Here is a 21,526-nt window from a genome sequence, read left to right on the forward strand (position 1 = left end):
AAATAAAATTTCAGATATTTCATAATTAATTTTTTATATAATTTATTTTAATTTATGTAAAAATTCTTACTCTACACTATAAGAAAATAAAATTAACATTGAAATTGATTAAATATACAAAAGATAATTAAAATATTACAAACTTACATTCTAATATTAAAATCAAATACACCAAACATAAAATGGAAAACAATATATATATATATATTTTTGGTGTAATTTTTGGTATTGTGATTGGAATGGAAAAAAAATATGGTGTTAAGATTCTTTAGTTTTGGTGTTGGTACAACACCATGGTAATGGGTTGGAGATGCTCTTAGGTATACAAATCTTGTCTACAAGTACAATGGGACCAACCTCAAAAGTAAAACGTCAGCAAAAGCCTATGAGGACTGACAGAAGAATCTCCATTCCATTACTGTTGTAACCTTATTGTTATTATTTTATTTATTTTCAATTTTCCCATTTAATTTTTTTTTTAAATGAGAAAAAGAGAAAGCATCCAATTTTTCTGTTTAAACAAGTTGTTCAACATGATTTGAGTCTGTTCATGAAACAGAGAACTTGGACCTTTTTGCTAAGTGCATTCCCACACAGACAGAAATGCTCCATACTTTCTCTTCCATCTTTTTCTTCTCCTAATTATTATCTTTTCTCTATATGTTACTGTCTTTCTCTATCAATGATTTTTTACTTTTTGATTCTCTATTCTAATTGGAGAACATATAGGCAAGGTTTTCTTATATGATAACATTTCCAAGACAGTTAATTACATGACTAAACTTAATAATAAATATAAAATTCACTAATGACTTGATTAAATAATATAAGTCATTCTCAAGTTTAGTAGGCAGATCAGACAAAATTTAGAATTGGGTTGTTATAATTTGTCCCAAGACATCTTACTAGATGCCAAAATACAACACTTTGGTTAGAACTTTCCTAAGAAACGTTAGAATCCCAAAAGTGTAATTTGTTATAAGCAAGTGTAGAAGAAATGTTTACTAATTTGTAATATTTCAAAATTGTAAAGAATAGGCTGAAAGCAGATTGTAACTGGTATTGGAGGAAGCTCTGCCATCTCAAAAATCGTTTTAACCCTGCTGCTATTTTCTCTGCTGGTGCGCAAGGGAAGTTTCAGTCTTCAAAATTGTATAACAGTCTTTTAGACCAGCAAAGGGTTGATTATTATCGGACTGTTTGGAGTAAACTAATCCTTCCTAAACACAGATTTATGCTTTGGCAGGTGGTTAACTCTCAGCTTTTAACAAGAGACAATCTCAGTAGGCTGCATGTTCATATGAATACATTGATCTGTCCGGTTTGTGAAAGATACCCTGAGAGTCATTCTCATCTATTTTTTTACTGCATTCTCTCTAAACTGGTGGTTAAAAGTATCTTTGAATGGCTAGGGTTCGATGCTTGGCCTATTGAATTTAATAGCTGGATGGTGTGGCTGGCTAGAGCTCGGATTGGAGTTTCAGCTGCTATTGTGAATATGGTTATTGCTGCTGTTATATACAGCATATGGAGAATTAGAAATAGGTGTTTTCATGATGGTTATTCTTTGACTGTTGTGAATCTAGTACAGGAATTTAAATACACAACTAAATATAGATTTTACATAGTGACCAATAGGCAGCTGTCTGTTAAAGATCAAGTGTATATTCGGAACCTTCAATGTAATTAGTTGAGTATCTTGACTGGTTTGCAGTTGGCAGGTGTTCCTGTTTGTTTTTGAGTCTTTGACTCTCATTTGTATTGTTCATTTGTTCAATGAAGTTCATTTTCCTTCTTGATCAAAAAAAAAAAGAATAGGCTGTTAGGAAGACATCGAGTTTCTAACTTGAAATTAATTAGTTTTAAGTAGGAACTTAATTCTATGTAAGATTTTTATGTTCCTAATATATTTTCTTAGGGTACTCCCAATAGATGTTAAAAATAGCAAGTCTTTTCATTAAGTCCCAACTCACTCAGACAGGATCAACAAATACAGTTACAACAGAATTTTAGCTACAATAACTTGAACAGCTCAATCAAAACCAGATCTACATACTGTGTTTCAAAAATTTAAATATATACATATTGTACTACTCTTCAAATACAGAAAAATAGTCAAAGAAAAAGGCAGAAAAAGAAACTGAGATATCTAGAGCTAGTCTTTTGTTTTAGGTTGAGAGTAGAAAATAGCCTACAAGAAAGAAAAGAGAGGAGAGTTGTGAGGATTTTGAGAGTATCTGTGTATTGAGAAGCTTGAGTGTAAACAAGAATAAAGGAATGAGATTACCTTGCTGATCAGCTCTAGCTGGAATCTCAGGAGATCTTGTAAGTGGTTCATCTTTATTAGTGCAGATCGAGCTTAATCATCTCTAAGGCGAGAGCTCAAGAGAAACTAGCCTCATTTGGTGGTGAACCTTAATAAAATCTCTGTGTATACTCTCTATTTTATTTTACTTTCTTTACTCTCTGATTTGGTAAAGTTTGGATGAGTATTTGTGTTTGATGCAGCTAACTGAAACCTGTAAAGATATGTTAGATCTTGGGTCTTGCATATGAACAAGAACTTCTTCTTTTTTCATTTCTGTAAAACATGAAGCTAGGGGTTTGAAAAGCTTTGGAAATTCGGGTTTGAATAAAGCAAATTAACAAGTCTTATTTTCAGAAAAAATATCTCAAAGCTTGAAAGGTCAAAAGTGATCGTAGTTGTTACTTGTGTGTGTGTGTGTGTGTGTGTGTGTGTGTGTGTGAATATGTAGGGATATATAGGTAAATTCCTACAGTGGTATCAGAGCCAGGTTTTGGCTAGGAAGATTCACCACAATACAGTAACAAAGATCACAACAAACACTGGAGGAAGTTGATCCTCAAGAGGCAGAACCCAATATTGAAGAATTTGTGGATATTCCCCTGAATGATCCTACTGAAACATCTCGTTCTTTAACTTGTTTTAATTATGATTTTGTTAAAATGAGTAATCTAAAAGTTGATATTGATAAGTTTGATGCTCGGGTGATTACAGGATATGGAGAAGGAAAATACGGTCTCTTCAAGTACAACAAAAGTAGTTGAGGGTGTTAGAAGATCTTATAGAATGGTCAGAAGGCACAACTAAGATTCAGCAGGAGGAATACTTAAAAAAATAACTGAGATTATCATTTTAAATCTTTCAGGTGCAATAATCAGGGTGATTGACAAAGAGGAGACACCGGCCAAAATATGGAAGAAGTTAGAGGAACAACTCCAGCAAAAATCCCTTACAAACAAGACCTTTCTAAAAGAAAGAATCTTTGGCTACAAAATGAGTCATTAAAGACTCTAGAATAGAATCTTCATGAGTTATTGAGGATGCATATCAAGTTAGAAAACTCAGGAGAAAATGAAGCCTTGAGTGATGAAAATCAAGCCATTATCATTCTCAATTCATTTCACGAATCATACAGGGAGGTGAAGACAACAATAAAGTATGGGGACTGAGATAACTCTTAAAGAAGTTATTTCAGCTTTGAAGTCAAAGGACTTGGAAATGAAATCTGAGAAACCAGGGAACTCAAGTGGAGAACTACACTTGAGTCGTAGAAAGAAAACTCAAAGGAAACCTTGGCACAATAAGGGCAGAAGTCATTGCCATGGACACCACAAAGGAAACCATTGTCATGGCAAAGGCATATCTCAATCAAGAGGCCCAAGTGATCCTAAAGGTTGTTATAACTGTGGTAAACCTGGTTGTTGACCATCGAATTGGTCAACGACACGAAGTCAAGAAAAACGGCAGAAATTAGATGAAATCAAGACAAAAAGATAAACGACACAAACGATTTATAGTGGTTCGGCCCAGTAAATGGTAACAAACTACGTCCACTTAGTGTTCTTATTGATGTAGAATTCCAAGAACTGTGATCAATGAACTAGGGTTTACGAGTTTCACAAGCTTTCGAATTAATACAATTATGGTGGATAAAAACACTATATTTCTCTCTTAGAATTTCGAAGTCAAAAGTCTCCTCTCTTGAGTCCTTGGATTCTTATTTATAGGCTCAAGGAGTTCTACATGGGCCGATGGGCCTTAATTACATTTAATACAGACGTATCTAAATAATAATAGAAATCGCAATTAATAGGTAATTATAAGATTACATATTTGAAGGAAATGAATGAAAAGATACGACTAGACTGGTCACCCATAAATATGATGTCTGATGAGCCAATTCTTTTCTGGTTGATGGTCGAACAGATCATACTCACTTAAACTGTCACGTGTATCTCACGTGTAGACTAATTCTGCCACATCATCAGGTAGTCATTCTTTGGGTAAACATTTGGCCCCCAAGTTTATTTTACTGTGACCAGCATATAATAAACTTAATCGACCGACCTTCCGTATGACCTGTCACATCTGTCAGTGCATTTTAAAAAAAGTAGCTAATTATGGCTGTTGCAGTTTCCCAAAAATGTTTTGACGACTAACACGATTCCCCACATTTCGAAAACTCACCCAATCATTACCTTTTTAACTGTGCTACGATCAGTATAAATAACTCACTCTTCTCACTTTTTACCTTTTACCACTCTTCTTTTTCTCAAGAACGCAGAAGAAAAAAGCAAGAAAAACTCAGAAAAATTTGGTGATCCAAGGTGTGTCCGTCCAACCGCAAGCATCAACGCTCGTGACTTCGCTGCAATCTTTCACTCAAGTAAGTTTCTTGATTGATTCGTCTCTGCTATACCATGCAACGTTTATTTCTCTAGTTTTCTGATATTCGAGCTTTGAGTTTTTGAATGTTCTTGAGGAAAAACGATTTCGGGGTAATCGAGCTCGTAGGTAGTAACATGATAGGATAGGAGTTTTATTTGGAAAACACTAAATGAGTCTTAGAAATTGGCGTGGGAAGTAGGAACACTGCTTTAGGGCACAAAATCGAAGTAAAAATTCGATTTTTATGCTTTCAGAAAAATCTGGTTTTTTCCTGCCTGTTTTCGGAGTCGAAAAGTTTCCCCGAAAAAATTTTCACTTCCGCTTTTCAATCTGTTTTTCCAAACTGTTTGCATGCTTTTAGTGTTTACATTAGAATGTTGTTGGTCGTATAAAAGCTTAACTTTTATACACGAGCAATGTTATCCCAACGTTTCTATTTCTTCTATCTGTTGGTTGTAGATTCTCATCTCCCATTTTATGTTCCCAAATTTTCATGCACGATCCTTGGGGAGGTGAGAGGTCGATCGACAACGATATGCTCACGTTACTGTTTAAGGGTCAAGAACAACCGTCACTGCGTTTTTAGAAGTCCCATTTTCTCAACACAACCCAGCGACTAGACCTCCACCCAGTCCAACGATCATGGGTCGCGTGAATTATACTGCTCGTAGAAAGAAGAAAACAACCAACCCTTCTTTTAACCAGCCTGCCCATCGTACCAAGGATCCTTTTACAAACCCTCAGCCTATAAATACTGTACCACCAAAAATTCAACCTAAAGCTCGACCTCGCAACGTCTTTAGGCCAGAGGTCGAATGGTACGTTGCCCCTCCTAGCATTATATCAGCTAGGATGGTGAATAACTATCTCAAGAAGTACGATCTTCCTGGGATAAACCTAATCAGACCTTCACCCGACCAAAGGGAAAACGTGCTCGGAGGCCCCTTCAACGCCTGGTCGAGGTACCATATCGAGGCAGGGGCAATCTTGCCCCTGCATGAATTCTTTCAGGGGGTGGCCAATTATTTTGAGGTCGCCCTCTTTCAAATTACCCCCAATGGATATAGAGTACTATATGCACTCTATATCATTTATAACCATAAGAAATGACCTGTACCTACACCACACGAGATCAACTACCTGTTCGATCTCAAATCCAACCCCAACCACAACAACACGGGGTTCTTCCATTTCTACCATCAAGAGTCCGCTCGTACCTTCTTGAGCAACATCACCTACAAATCCAATGTAGGGAAGTACTTCCAGGAGTACTTTCTTACAACAGACCTGGTCACAAATAACCTAGCCTTCACCGGAGGAGGTAAATCTTTTACTCACTGGTCGTCTAATTTCTTCTAGTTTTTCTATACCGTCTATAGAACTTTGGTGTTGTTTAGGTCCATGGTACCGACCAGACCCTACTCCAGAGATGGAGATAAGGGCCGCAGCCTTGGCCAGCATGACGAACATCGAGAAGAGCGTCAAAGAGTTGGTTACTGAGAGCAACTTAAGGCTGGTCGACCTTCTTGCACCTCACCAGGAAGTGAGGGAGTCTACAGTAGGGAGTGCCACTGGAGAAGAGATCCCCAAGCAGCAACAAGATGTGTCATAACCCCCGAGACGGCGGGCAACATGAGTGACCATCAGGGAAACCTCTAGCACCCCACGAGCTGCTGCTACCACTACCCAACATGGGAAGGGCAAGCCAAAACTTCCAGAATACCCCGAGTCCATACTCGGGTCTTCTGATGAGAACGATACTAGCTTCTCACTTTTAGACAATTTGCCCATTCCCTGTCATTTATTCGACATGGACGACAACTTTAAATATGTGATCAATAGTTTAAATTCAGACTTCTTCGAGGCAGAAAGTGAGTGTAGCAGTAGTACCATAAATAATGTATCGACCAATAATAATAGCTCGGATATACTACTTAGAATTTTTCTTACTCTTTTATTTATACTAACAACTTTACTATTTCTCTGATCGCATGGATTTTTGACCATGAGTACTGGTTGGCGTCGTTTGGAGGAGATGGCTGCCAAACATGTTGTGATTGGAAGGCCTATTCTAGTCCACCAGCGAGCCGTGACCTCGGTCTGACACCTAGCCATGAAGTTTCCAACTGACGCAGGGGTAGGATGTGTATTGGGAGACCAACGAGAAGAGCGGGAATGTTATAATTCCTCAATTACCAAGGAAAAAAGGGTCAAATCGGGGGAAAAAGACGAGAACCGAAAGACGACGATTTGCTCTCTGTTTCATGATGACTTACACGCCTAGGGTTTCTGAGTTGTGACCACTACGAAAAAAAACTTCACACAAGCTCAAAAGAAAATATATATATATATAAAGGCCATTCGCATTCCCCTACTAGTTATTGACCGTGCATGAACAAATGATATATATTTTTTTTTTTTAAAATGCACAAAATAAAACATCAAAGCCCATTAAAAAAAAATAAAACCAAAAGTAATACACGAAAGACCAAACAGGACATTTGAAAAAATATGAAACAAGCATCAAGAATCAAGTCTAAAGTGCCAAAAAAAAATATTCACACTTGAATGGCAGTAGAGATCTATTAACAACAACTCTGACAAGCTCAACATTTATGCAAGAGATCATATGTCATGAACATCCACTCCACCTCGTGAGTCACCTCCATTACCAGACACTAACCCACCCACTCCAACCCCTCCTAAGTCGCTTTGTGTGTCTAAGCAGTCATCACCCAAACACCCCAAGACATATTCTGGAATTGAGTCAAAAAGCAAAACCCAAGTCCCTGCTAAGTCCAAAGGAAAAGAAAAAGTATCTGTTTCATCACCTCCTAAGAAATCTTCTACTCCAAAACGTAAGTCCAAGGACCCTATGTTTGAACCTTTTCCTAAAAAATCAAAGCGTGTTTCTGGCCCTAAGGAGTATATGTCTATAGTTAATCCTACCTCTATTCAGTACTTTGTATATGCTACTAAGGCTTCACATTATCAACGATGGTTTGCTGTGAGAGAATTGTGGCTTGAATATTCTGTAGTTTTGGAAGATTTCCTTGATTTTGTTGCACTTTTAAAGTCTAGGCATTGGGTTCATACAGTGTCAAAATTGGTGTCTCCCCATCCCATTTTAATTAGAGAGTTCTATGCTAATCTAGATAAGTCTATTATAGATGAGGAGAATGAAGATTGTCTTACTGCTTTTGTGAGGGGAAGTTGTATTAAATTTGCACCATCCACTATAGCTCGTGTACTCAAAGTTCCAAAAGTGCTTCAACCTACATATGATAAAACATACAGTCCAGTTCAAACTACCATGGATCGAGTTCTCACTGGCCAGTCTGATTATGTTCGAGGGAATCATTATATTCTTGTAACACAGTTGTCTCCATTCTATAGAGTTCTTCATCAAGTGGCGTTATATAATTGATTTCCCAATTCTCACCTATCCTTTGTTACATTTGAGATTGGGAAATTTCTGTATGCTGTGGGAACTAGGGTGTCCATTGATTTGTCCAGTCTAATCTATGATCAAATAGTTGATGTGGCTTCCTCCACTGGTACTCGCAACAAATTGCCTTATCTGAGTTTAATTCAGCAAATTATTCTGGTTGCCAAACCACCATTGACCACGCATGACTTCAAGGTTACGAATCCTGTTTTAACTAAGAGTTTTCTGGCGGTTGTAAACAAGAAGGCTCCTTCCACTGCTCCTTCTTCGACGCATTCTAAGCCCAAAGCTCATTTGTTTAAGGGTTTTTCTGATTCTAGTTGGCAAGTGCAGTTGTATACAGAGTTCAAGGATTTCACTAAGTGCTACAAGAAAGATAAGAAAAGGCAATTGGCCTTTGAGGCCTCCATGTACAAGCTTGTTCAGATTGTCAAAGCTACGGTTGTCCAGACTGAGTATGGCACTCCGTTTACACCTTCGATCGATGTCTCTTCACCTGCATTTCATCATGACTCTTTTGGTGAGTCTTCTGTTGCTCCTGCTTCTTCAGTTCCTGTCCAGGGGGAGTCTACTTGTCCTACTTAGGTCTCAACTCAGGTGCCCCCAGTTTCATCTACATTGCCTCCACCTGACACAGTATTGACTACAACATCTCCAGAAGAGCTTCCAGATGCCACTACCCAGATTCCTGATTCAACTGCAAATTCTAAATGAAAGATTTGGGAGAAGCGAGTTATGTTCTAGGCATTAAAATTCTAAGAGATAGAAAGAACAAGCTCTTGGCAAGAAAATTATATAGATAAAGTGCTTGAAAGATTCTCTATGGAAAATTCCAAAAAGGGTCAATTGCCGACCAGACATGGAATTACTCTTTGCAAAGATCAGTGTCCAAAGACACCACAAGAGCAAGAGGACATGAGAAAGTATCCCTATGCATCAGCTGTAGGGAGCCTAATGTATGCAATGTTATGTACTAGACCTGACATATGTTATGCAGTAGGGATTGTCAGTCGTTATCAGTCAAATCCAGGCTTGGAACATTGGATTGCGATGAAACATATTCTCAAGTATCTCAGGAGAACAAGAAACTATATGCTAGTATATTCGGGTAGTGACCTTGAACCTACTGGATACACTGACTCAGATTTTTAATCAGACAAAGATAGTAGAAAATCTACTTCTGGGTCAGTATTCACTCTTTGGTGGTGGAGAAGTTGTCTGGAGAAGCATTAAGCAATCTGTTATCCCCAAAAATTGGAGATCAATGACGTGGCAATAAAGGTGACAAATGGCAGTACATGGTCCGTAAAAGACACATTAAATAGTCAATAGATACATTGACTCCTTAGAGTTGTGATAAAGTGACCCGGTACACTGGTGAAGAGTTTGGACTGCTTGAAAGATGTCATAACCAAGCCAAGTGCATCCTAGGAGAGCTAAGGAGAGTGTATCTTGGGAGAGCTAAGGAGAGTGTATCCTAGGAGATCCCAAGGATGTGGTCCGAGGAGAGCCCAAGGGACTTTGGTCCGAGGAGAGCCCAAGAGAGTAGTCCTAGGAGACCCCAAGAGAGTGGTCCTACGAGACCCCAAGAATGTGGTCCGAGGAGAGCCCAAGAATTTGGTCTTTATACATATGTCTAACAAGTGCATGGTTGCCCAAATAAAAGAGTGTCATGTTAGAGGAGAGATATGGCATGCTAGAGGAGAGTGCCATGTTAGAGGAGAGGAGTGCATGTCCTACCACCATGCACTTGTCCGACCCACAAAAACATGTCCTACCACCATGCACATGTCCGACCAGCACTTGCATGGGTGGTCAGTAGGAGGTGGATCAACTAGCAAGAGGAGGACTAAGTCAAGATTCTCAGAAAAAACTTCAACAAGATATGCGGGAATCTCTCATTCTTCCCACAAATGGGGGGTTTGTTACATTTTGAATTTTGAATGTTTCTTTGTAATTTAAATGTAATAAATATAATAAAATATCCCGGTTCTAGGGGATACCATATGTATGACCCTAAGCCTATAAATAGAGGGCTTATGCGATGAGAGAGGGGCTTCTTCTGCTTCTTCTTTCTAGAGAGAGAAAATTTGGGTATGAGTATTCTAGAGAGAGAAAGTGCTGATATTTGAAAGAATTCTTGTATTTTTGCAATCTGTATTGAAGAAACTCAGTTGGCTCAGTCCATCTAATCTTGAGTACAGATCTATAATCACAACTCTAAGTGGATTAGGCTATTACCGACTGATCGGGGCTGAACCACTATAAAAATCTTGTGTGTTCTTTATTTTCTTTATTATACCGTCTGTGTTGTTTAAATTCTCTTGAAGGTTTGTCGTATTTGACGTTCTCACGTCGTTGGCTAAAAACACAGTCAACACAATCCAGTATAGCTGATTCAACCATGGAAGTTGAATACATAGCAGCTTGTGAAGCAGCTAAAGAAGCAATTTGGCTGAAAAAGTTCTACACGGATCTGAAAGTTGTTCCAGAAGTGGAGAAACCACTTGTTCTTTACTGTGACAACAGTGAAGCAGTGGCTAATTCTAAAGAATCAAGAAGCCACAAGAGGGGAAAGTACATAGAGCGCAAATACCACTTAGTCAAAGAAATCGTACATAGAGGAGATGTGCCCATTCTAAAAATCGCATCAGAACACAACCTAGCAGTCCCGTTTACAAAGACGCTTCCTACAAAGCAATTCGAGGGTCATGTACGTAATATGGGATTGAGAGAAATGCCTTACTTGCTTTAAGTACAAGTGAAAGATTGTTAGGAGTATGTCCTAAAAGCATGTAAAAGACATTTATTATTTCAATGAATAAATAAATACAATAGTCTATTATTGTTATATTTAGATTATTAAATTATTGTTTGAATAATTTTTTTTTGTAAATATCAGAAAAATTCCATATTCATTATTGAGAATGTGATATTGTATTAGTACGAGAGAATTAAGATCACATGAATGAATAAAAATTGTCAACAACAAATTGAAGTTATGGAATATTTTAATTAGGGTTGTAAGTACGGTTTACTGAGTGTCATGTTGATACAAATAATCTAGATTCGGATTATTGATGTGGTAAGACATCTCGGTAAAGGTGCTTTATATAATATGATTATATATGACAAGGACCGATATGATTAAAAGTCTTTATCCAAAAACCATTTTATAATAAAGATTTGTAATTCATATCATAGCTGATGATCATTTATAGATCAACCTAAATCATGAGTGTTCATGAACTCTTGTTTATGTTTATTAAATCTTTTGATTCATTCATTAAGGTCTCTTCATAGATTGAGGCTAATGACTTTTGTTTTGGAGATTTAATATCATGGATGGCTGGGAACATGTATCAACAATACAGAATCTAATCTTTCCTAACAGATCGTATATTGGTTCCCTTAAGGGTTAATTCTGGAACTGAATGATTTTGAGCTCAAATCTATAATTAGATTATAGAATAAATATTCACTAGTAAATTAATGATACTTAAGGAATAAGAAGTAAATTAGAAAGGTAAAATGGTAGTTCTTCCATTCTAATTTATGAACTAATTAATTAGAGGGTTGAACTATTGTAAGATGGTTATATTAATGGACAACTTAAAATAAGATTTATGTAAAAGTATATCTATAACATAAAGAGCGCAATTCTGAATTTATAGTGGAGAAATATCAGAATTAATAAATTAAAAATTATAATTAAAGAGTTTAATTATTTAGTTTTAATTTATTAGAGCTTAAAGTTATAGGTTCATGGTCCCTGAAATGGCTCAAACAAACACTGACAAAGATAAATACAAAAATGGGCAAAATGACTTATTTGATAAGTAAAATATTTTTCTATGCACTAAACATAATTATTGTATAATTATGTGTAATTAATTAATTGAGAATTAATTAATTATTTGATTTAACAAAAATATAATTTATTTTGAATTAATTTATTTTTGGGATTTTTGGTATTTAAATAATGATGAAAATTGGGAAAATCACATGCCCTCCCTGGCATGGGTTGGGCGTGTAGCACAGTGCTCAGACACTGTGCTACACGCACAAGAAGATTCCAAGGGAATCTTGGTTCAACAATTCTCGTTATTTAAATATTAAATAAATAATTAGATATTTTAATGTGATTAAAATATTATTATTTAAACAAAAATCTGATAACTGATTAGTTATTTTTAAATTGTTTAAAATAACTAATATTATTTATTTTTAATATATATTGGATATATTAAATAAAGGAGATCAGTTTTCAGATGGATACTTTTCAGAAATAGAAAATATATCGTAAAATCTTCCTGAGAGAAATAGAACAGTGCTACAAGCATAGGTCACTGTTCTTCACAAATTTAGGTCTAAACGTTATCAGCTCTCATGTGTTGAGAACATCTGATAAATAGATTTTGCCTATTGTTTTGTATAACGAGCCCACACTCGTTCTTTGTGTGTTGAGAACATTTTTGGAAGATCTTGGTGTGAGTTCTCAAGGATTTTGCCGTACAAAAAGATAGCAGCAAGGAAGGACTTGAGGTAATTTTTCTATTCATCTCTTTGATTCAATATATATATGTATGTGAAGAAGTATATCTAGAAATCTTGTGGGGTTAAATTAACAATTTTGATTATTGTTCCGCTGCGTATAATCTCTAATTTGATCTATAAATACCAACAAAACAAATATATGGCTGACTCAAGCAAAGAACATTGGCAAGCAATGAAATGGGTCTCAGATATCTACTAGGCATGGCCAAGGTGGGATTGGTGTACAGAAAGCAGGTATCTAATATTCTCCTTGAAGGTTTCAATGATGTAGATTATGCTGGTGACTGAGATCAACGAAGCTCTACATCAACATACTATTTCTTGCTTGGAGGAAATTGTATAAGCTGGAGAGTTCAACTTCAGCCAGTAGTGACATTATCCACTACTGAATCGGAGTACATTGTTGTGACAGAAGCAATAAAGGAAGCCCTATGGATTCATGGTCTAATGAAGGAAATAAATCTCCAATGCAAGGTACCTACAGTTTATTCAGACAGTCAAAGTTGCATCCACTTGTGTAAGAATCCTTTCTTTCATGACAGGACCAAACATGTGGAGATTAAATACATTTCATAAGAGAAAAGGTAACTCACGAAAAAGTCCTAATCGAAAAGGTTCCCACTGAGGAAAACCCAGCAGATAAAGATTGTGACCTTACACAAATTCAAACTATGTATGAATTTGTTAGGGGTCGAGATTGGAGGATAAGAAGAAAAGGAGAGAATGAAGACCCTTAGAGGTTGTATGCACTAAAAGACCAGACTTAAGCAGAGAACTTGGGTGGAAATTTGTTAAAAATAGAAAGTCCTCTCATTAAGTCCCAACCCGCTCAAACAGGATCAACAAATACAGTTACAACAACTTGAACAGCTCAGTCAAAACCAGATCTACATACCGTGTTTCAATACTCTATATATATACATATTGTACTACTTTTCAAATACAGAAAAATAGTCAAAGGAAAAGGCAGAAAAAAAAACTGAGATATCGAGAGCTAGTCTTTTGTTTTAGGTTGAGAGTAGAAAAAAGCCTACAAGAAAGAAAAGAAAGAGAGGAGAGTTGTGAGGATTTTGAGAACACCTGTTTATTGAGAAGCTTGAGTGTAAACAAGAATAAAGAACGGAGATTACCCTGTCGATCCGTTGTGCCTGGAATCTCATAAGATCTTGTAATTGGTTCATCTTTATTAGTGCAAATCGAGCTTGATCACCTCTAAGGCGAGCTCAAAAGGAAGTATCCCCATTTTGTGGTGAACCTCTATAAAATCTTTGTGTGTACTCTCTATTTTATTTTACTTTCTTTTTACTCTCTGATTTGGTAATCTTTGGATGAGTATTTGTGTTTGATGTGGCTAACCGAAACCTGTAAAGATCTGTCAAAACTTGGGTCTTGCATTTGAATAAGATGAACTTTTTTTTTTTCATTTCTGTAAAACAGGAAGCTAGGGGTTTGAAAAGCTTTGGGAATTCGAGTTTAAATAAAACAAATTAACAAGTCTTATTTTTCAGACAAAATATCTCGAAGCTTGAAAGGTCAAAAGTGACCTTAATTGTTACTAATGTGTGTGTGAATGCGTATATAGGGATAGAATGGTAAATTCCTACATATATTTTACTCTATTTTTCAAATATATCACCAAAACCTTACTTTTTCTATTTTACAACAAATATTTATATTATACCATACATCAGCTTCTCTATTTCTTCTCTATATTTCCTCTACATTATTTAAATATTATTTTTTTATTTCATTAAAATACTAAAATAGGAAAGACAAAAAACAAAATAAAAGATAATTAATATAGAAAGAGAAATAAAGAAATAATAATAAAATCATTTTAACTCAATTATCTCTACATATGGAGTAAGAGTACTCTCAATGGATGCTCTACTCCATCCTTTAAAATACATCCTCAAGACACACATTTTTCTATTTTACCTCTAAGTTTTACATTACATCATACATCAGATTCTTTATTTTTTTTCTCTATATCATTTAAATATTATTAATTTTATAATTTTATTAATTTTAAATATTTTCTATCACTTTCAATAATATCTCTATTTCTTACAATAATATTTATATATCTTTTAATACTTGCAATATTTATCTATGCATAAGGTCAAATATAATGATATTTTATTTTTAATTAATCCAAATTTATAAAATAAGCTAAAATATATTTTCCTTACAACATTTAAATATTTAATTTTTTATTGATTTCAAATATTTATCTAACTATTAATAATATTATTATATATCTAAAGATATTGGAAGATTTGTTATGCAAAAATATATGGTTGAGAGAAAATATATATATTAGAGTATATATATATACATAGAAAAAAGAAAAAAAAATAATAATTACAATTTAAATAAATTAATCATAACTAATTTTTGGATGTGTTGCTAGTTTCAATTAATATAAAACTAGAAAATATAACCGCGCTCCGCGCAGTCTTTTGTAATTATTAAAATATATATATTTTAAAATATTTTTTGAGAGAGTGTGGGGTGGTGATTCATTTTGACCATATTCGTACAACATGTTTTTTATATAGACACATGAAGACATCTTGACCATAATTTTTTATTTCATGATGGTGTTCACTGTTATTGTATAGCGAACCTCCTGTAGATTTTTGAAAAATTCTGACAAATTTTAAAGTACTGAAAACAAAGTTCAAAAAGTTTGTTGTACATTTACTTTTATTTATTATTATTATACGCTTTGCGTAGTTCTTTTTATAAAAAATCTAAATTATGTATAAGAAAATTTATATTTTGTGTAAGATTTATTTTGGCCAATTACCTGTTTAAAGTCTTTATTTTTAAAAATTAACTTTTAGATCTCGTGTTTTGTCAAAATAATAAAAATTAGAATTGATAGATTGATTATTTGAACACTGTATTTTTGCTCATTGCCCGTTTTGACCCTATATTTTTTAAAATGAACCTTTGGACCATGTATTTATTTAAAATGTTCAAACTTCTTATGAAAATTAAATTATATATTTATATAATTTTTGTTTTCTGTAAGGGTTCACACTATTTTGAACCTTATATTTTAGTCGATCACCCATTAGAACTTTTATTTTTACAAATTAACTTGTAGACCTCAAGTTTTGTCAAAATATTAAAATAGAAATAGATAAATCTATTATTTGAACACTATATTTTGGCCGATTACTCATTTTGATTGTTTATTTTTAAAAATTAACATGTGGATCATATATTTATTCAAAAGGTTAAAAATTATTTATAAAAAGTAAATTATATAAATATATATAATTTATGTTTTCTATAAGGGTTCACACCATTTTGAACCTTGTATTTTAGTTGTTTACCAATTTTGACCATTAATTTTTTTTTAAATTAACTTGTGGACCTTGTGTTTTGTCAAAAATTAAAAAATAGGAATGTAAAAATAGATTATTTGAACCACGTATAATTTGGTTGATTACCCGTTTGAATATTTTATTGTTAAAAGTTAACATTTGGATCCGGTATTTTGTCAAAAAGTTAAAATATAAATAGATAGATTTTATTATTATTATATGTAGATATTTTATCTATTATAATTTTTATTAAAATAAAAATGAGAAAAAAGAGAACAGACAAAATAGATAAAAAAAAACCATTAATAAATTAATAGCTATAAATTAAAAAAGTAATATAAAAAATGAGAAAAAAAATATTGTTTACTTATATTTATAATTTAATTAAATAGTTGTTGTAATGAAATATCTAATCAAATTTAAATTCAAAATATACATCGTTGAAATAAATCAAATTTAAATTAAATTATACATGTTGTTAATATATATTTTTGTAAAACTATTACATTTAAATTAAAAAAAACATAAATAATTTAAATAAACATTTATTATTTTTGTTGTTGTGCATTATTTTATTTTTAGTAATATTATTTTTCATTCATAATGTGTTCCTTATTTCTAAAAAGAATTTTTCGTGTTTCACATCAACCTCCGCATCTTTTGTTGTTGCGGGAATGTCAACGAAAATTACAATCTATAAAATATTTATTTATTATAGTGAAAACAAATCACAAATCCAAATAATGCCATTAGTAATATCTTAGTTTCACAAGTTTAGTAAAATATCAAATAAGAGAAAAATACAATTATAAATATTGATGATTGATGATAATAATTATAATATTTTGTAAAACTATTCACTTTTGAATAAAAAACATAATTATAATATAATCTAAAAAATATATATATAGAGAACCGAAAACTATTATGTAATTTTTAATTAATTTTTTTTAGTATTTTTCAATGATTAAGTAGTTAGGATATTTAAGTAAATTAAATTAATATGTATATATATATTAATATTTTTAATTGTTAAGATATTTTAGAAAATAGAAAATGAATAAAAATTAGATTAAATGAGAAAATAGAAAGAGTGTTTTGAATAAATTTTAGAGTCTCACATAATCTCCTCGAAAATAATAAATCGATATACTCAAGAGTTTACTTTCTTTAGTGAAAATAATAATAATTAGAGTTTTAAATAAAAATGACAGCATCAAGCGATTCAACACCCGATAATAAATTTTAATTCTCATTAATATTCAGGTATTATATGTTCTTACCAATATCAAGGTAGTTCTCTTTCTAAGGAAGAGAACTGCCTGCAAAAGCAACATATTATTTTGTAACGGCATAATTTTATGGGTTAAAACTGAAAAAATTAATAAAATATTAAAGAAAATAAAAAATTAGATACTTTAGATTGTAAAATGTTAATTATAAAATGATATAATAATATAATAAAATCTAATTGTGATAACTGTTTAGTTAAACCATATGTGACCATTCTCATTGATATCTCTTTCATGCTATTATTATTGGATAACTACTGTTACGTATGACTATATTAGAATCAATGTATTTATAAGTATGTGTATTAATTTCGTTAATTCTGTTACATTTGTTGAAGGGTTGATGTACATATATATGTATGTATATATTTTTTTTGACACAATATAAAATTATCACAAAATAGTAAAAATAGATTGTAAAAAATATAGGATGTCACCTTCTCATTTATATATAAATATAGATATAAATATTTTGTAAAACTATTCACTTTGGAATAAAAAAACATAATTATAATATAATAAGAAAAATACATATATAGATAATCGAAAATTATTACATAATTTTTAATTAATTTTTTTAGTATTTTTCAATAAATAAGTAGTTAAGATATTTAACTAAATAAATTTTTAATCAAATTAATATGTATATATATTGATATTTTCATTGTTAAGATATTTTAGAAAATAGAAAATGAATAAAAAAAATTAGATTAAATGAGAAAATAGAAAGAGTAGTTTGAAGAGATTTTAGAGTACCACATAATACATAATTTTTAATTAATTTTTTTAGTATTTTTCAATAAATAAGTAGTTAAGATATTTAACTAAATAAATTTTTAATCAAATTAATATGTATATATATTGATATTTTCAATTGTTAAGATATTTTAGAAAATAGAAAATAAATAAAAAAAATTAGATTAAATGAGAAAATAGAAAGAGTAGTTCGAATTTAGAGTGCCACATAATATTCTTGAAGCTCTCCTTTATATATATATAAATAACTAAAGAAAGACATTCAAATAAAAAAAAATGGAAGTAGAGCTTGAAGGAGACAAAGAGAGAGAAAGTATGAGAAATTAATAAAAAAAATAATTTAGAGTATGAATAGTATGTTATAAATGTAGTGTAGTACTGTAGCAAAATTAAAACATTTAGGTATAATACAGTAGCTGATAGAGCTCTTTTTTTGACCGGTTCTCTAAAATTTTAAAGAATTATGTGATATACAGTAGCCATTGGGGCTGCTCTAATACTATTCATTAACGTAAAAAATATGTAAAATAGTTCAAATTTAGCTGACCCATTAGAAGTTCATTTTTATCATTTTTCTCTATATTTTTAAAAATTAGCTAGTTTAGCTTATTCATTAGGAGAGCTATTATGTTTCAGACTTAAAATGTGATTATAATAAACGATCCTAAATGTAATATGACCGAATATGATGATATTTAAAATAATGTGAAGGTGTATATATTAATAGTCTACAAGACTAGATCAAAATATTTGTAGGTATATAATTTGTATTAATTGGTTTGAAACAAGTCAACCATAACATAAACATCCAAAGGGAGAACTAAGAGTGGATAAATGTAATCTGATTTTAACATAATACTAAAAATTGAAAGGTTTAGAGTTTTAAACGAGTAATTAGAGTTTCAACTTAAAATAAATTAGTAATAAATAGAATAACTCAATCTTATAAAAAGTTATTATGTTTCTCTTATTGTTCCAATGTATTATGCCATTAGAAGAATCCTAAAAGGAAAAAACTAAATTATGTGAAAAGATTCTCTCAAAATAAGAAATCAATATATGGTAAAAATATTATGCTCGTATGGTGAGTAGAATATATAATAGTAATTAATTGATTGAAATAATAAAATTAAGTTAGGAAAAGAAAAAGTTGAGTATTCATTAGAGATTTTTACATAAATTAATTATTCTCCAGTAAAATCATTTCACAATATTCCTATCAAGAAATAAATCTTCACCTTGATATACCATCTTTTTATTAGTTTAAACTTTTGTTAAGCTTGATGTTTGAACTTTTACTCTATATCTCGTACTAGTTTAATTTTCTTCCTATAAAAGTATCAAAGTAAAACATACCCTATTTCAAAAAACTTAATATCTATCATGCAAAATTTTCTACTTATAAATCTACAATTGTTAATATTGATTACTCAACCAAAAATATGGATAAAAAATTCACCTAAAATTTTCCCTTTTCTAAAAAAAGAAAAACAACCCTAGATTCTCATGTTCCTACTTTTATTGTATTCTTATTCTCTCCAAAAAGATGAAATAACAAGAAGAAATAAAATGAATAATTCAAGAATCACTTAACAACATAACATATTTAAGAGAAACAAGAAGAAAAAGATCACTCAAATCATTGAAAAAATAATAAATAAATAAAAAAAAGAGGTATAGGGACTAACATATGAAGAAGGATATGAAAGGAATTAACAAAATAAAGAATAAAATAACTATAATGACATAAAAACACAATGAATGAGAAAAACAACAGAAAAGCAACAGTTTTTTATATATCTAATAATAATAATAAGTAGTAGTAGTAGTAGTAGTAGTAGTGGATAACACCAAAGCCAAAGATATAGATAGATAGATAGATAAATGGATGTATATGAATATGAATATGTAATGATATTTATTTTATTATTATTATTATTTAAAAAATAATAATAAAAAGAAAAGGGTTGCAGAGTAAAAACCAAACCTAAGCAGCCAAGTAGCAGAAAAGCAAAGGCCTTCGACCAATCCCTCGAGGCTGTGATGAGAGCTGCTCTTCACAAATCCCATTTCACCACCATCATCACTGCTCTCTCTCTCTCTCTTTTTACTTACATTTTCACATAAAACTTTTCTCTTGGTTTGTTTTTGTTTTTATTTTTACAGCCAAAAAGAGAAGAGAAAAAAACTCACCAATTCTCTCATTTGATTCATTCACTCAGTAATATACAACACTTTACTGAGTTTTTCTCTGAGAGTTTTGCAGGGACTACTGCGGCTTAGCCTTAGCTGGTCGCTCGTACGTGCGCCCTAATTCACACGCACTATTATTCTGCTTTTTCTTTCTGGGGTCCATTTTCATATATCCAATTCCAACCCAAATCATTTTTTTTTTTTTACTTGAGTAATTATTAATGAATAAATGTAATAGGAAATAGGAAATTTTCGGGTGCACCCATCTCTAGTTTTGAACTCGGTGTAACTTTTTTTTTATAATTGCGTGTATTGTAGTTATTTAGAGCATCTTGTAAATTTTCAGTATTTTTTGAATAATTTACAATGTCGAAAAATAAGATTAAAATAGTTTATACACATGGATGACACTGTAAATTATTCGAAATTTTCTCCCCTAAAATAACTACAACATACACAATCATAAAATAAATTTACCCCAAAAATACTTTAAAATATGTAAATAACTACAATATAAATTATGTATTTTTTAAAAAATATATACATGGCAAAATTATTAGCATTAGTGAAGTATTTTCCGAATAATTTACTATGTCGAAAAACAATATTCAAATAGTTTATTGCAAGAGTGACTATTTTTTTACACACGTGGAAAGTAATTTTTGACATGATAAATTATTCAAAATTTCTAAAAAAATTATAAAATCATCTAAATAACTACAATATATACAATAATAAAAAAAATTACGACAAAAATACTTTCCAATAAAAAAATTAGAGAGGAGGTAGACCGTAGACCTAGCATAAATGTAATTGGTAAAAAATATCATATTTATGTATTTTTTTTTAAAATATATATATATTTATATATATGGCAAAATTATTAGCATTAGAGAAGTTGATGATGTGCAGAAGAGAGCAGAGAGTGGAAGCGTCGTAATAAATCAGAGTGGCTGGCGTGGCAGAGCAGAGCTAATTAATTACGCTAATAAATGTCTACACCTAATCAAAACTAAAATACTAATTATCTACTTTTGTGTTTATCCACTCTCTCTAAGTTAAAATATATTTTTTTATATAATTTATTTTTGTAGAATAATATTAAAAATATCTATTTCATTCATTATATTTTTTAAATATCATAATAAGAATATTTTGTTTTACTTTTTTATTGAAAATTTTCTTTGGATTTTAGTGTTACATCCGGATTTTTGTGATTTTTGTTTTTCATCAATAGTTATAGTGTATT

At 31.6% G+C, this 21,526-nt stretch overlaps 2 long non-coding RNA genes across 2 annotated transcripts; both read right to left on the reverse strand.

Moving 5' to 3' along the window:
* Nucleotides 1-1,933: 1,933 nt before the first annotated feature.
* On the reverse strand, nucleotides 1,934-20,432 carry LOC133803965 (uncharacterized). Its single transcript, XR_009878229.1, has 2 exons — nucleotides 20,072-20,432; nucleotides 1,934-2,519 (listed from the first exon to the last, which is right to left on the reverse strand). It is a non-coding gene; the product is annotated as an uncharacterized LOC133803965 (long non-coding RNA).
* Nucleotides 13,486-14,303, reverse strand: LOC133803964 (uncharacterized). The gene is made up of 2 exons (XR_009878228.1): nucleotides 13,829-14,303; nucleotides 13,486-13,728 (listed from the first exon to the last, which is right to left on the reverse strand). It is a non-coding gene; the product is annotated as an uncharacterized LOC133803964 (long non-coding RNA).
* Nucleotides 20,433-21,526: the final 1,094 nt, after the last annotated feature.

This window comes from Humulus lupulus, chromosome X (assembly GCF_963169125.1).
Source record: "Humulus lupulus chromosome X, drHumLupu1.1, whole genome shotgun sequence".
In the NCBI taxonomy this organism is placed as follows: domain Eukaryota; kingdom Viridiplantae; phylum Streptophyta; class Magnoliopsida; order Rosales; family Cannabaceae; genus Humulus; species Humulus lupulus.